The sequence below is a fragment of the Microtus ochrogaster genome, unplaced genomic scaffold (assembly GCF_000317375.1).
Source record: "Microtus ochrogaster isolate Prairie Vole_2 unplaced genomic scaffold, MicOch1.0 UNK45, whole genome shotgun sequence".
NCBI lineage: Eukaryota > Metazoa > Chordata > Mammalia > Rodentia > Cricetidae > Microtus > Microtus ochrogaster.
In genome coordinates, this window is record NW_004949143.1 from 2974771 (window position 1) to 2975620 (window position 850).

Consider the following 850-nt stretch of genomic DNA (forward strand, 5'->3'; position numbering starts at 1 on the left):
AAAAAAATACGGAAACATTTCTATTTATTTTGTGTAATTGGGATGCATTGCTAGGTTATAATTTCCAATATTTCAAGCATATCTTAAAAGATTCCTCTTTTTTATAATTGCACAGTCCATTTACATGTGTCTAGTGAGTATCCAATTAAGGACAAATGTTTGTTGTTTTCAAAACCTAATGATTCCTATCTATATCCCAAAATACTAAGATTGTGAGATCCATGTTTCTTATCTCTTGAATCAGCACTATAGTTTTTTTTTTGTTTTCACTTTTTTGTGTAACAATAATGATATAAAACAACAAATAACTTCACAAAAATACTCAGAAAAAGAAAGTAGTCAGGCTGAAACTGGCCTGGCAAGCACTAGCTTGAACTATTCTTTCATAGGCATTAGAGAGAAACCAGAAATTTACAAGACACAAAGTGGTTATATCAGTGCACAGTGATGCATGAGGATGAAGTTTGATAGTCAACCTCAGAAGAGCTTCAAGGAATTCCTGTTAATTTAAATTAGTAGTCTAATTTGGTCACCAATGTATTTCTAGTACCCCACCCAGTTCCTGATGTACACAGATTCCTTCTTTTCAGCAGGAGTTTAGTATTTTGAATTACTTAGATATAATAATTCAGTGCCTAAAAGATAAGAAGCAAGGCTCTCATGTGCTCTCTGTATATGGACAGAGCTATGAGTGTTAAGGAGGAAGGTTGTAGCACAATTAATAAAAACCCAGAGACAAGAGACTGAAGTTCAACCTGAAGGTCAGAAAAGCAAAACAGGTAGCCACTGGCTCTTACCTCCACCTTAGTTCAAAATGGTGATCCTGCCTCCAGGAATCTCAGAATGAGAC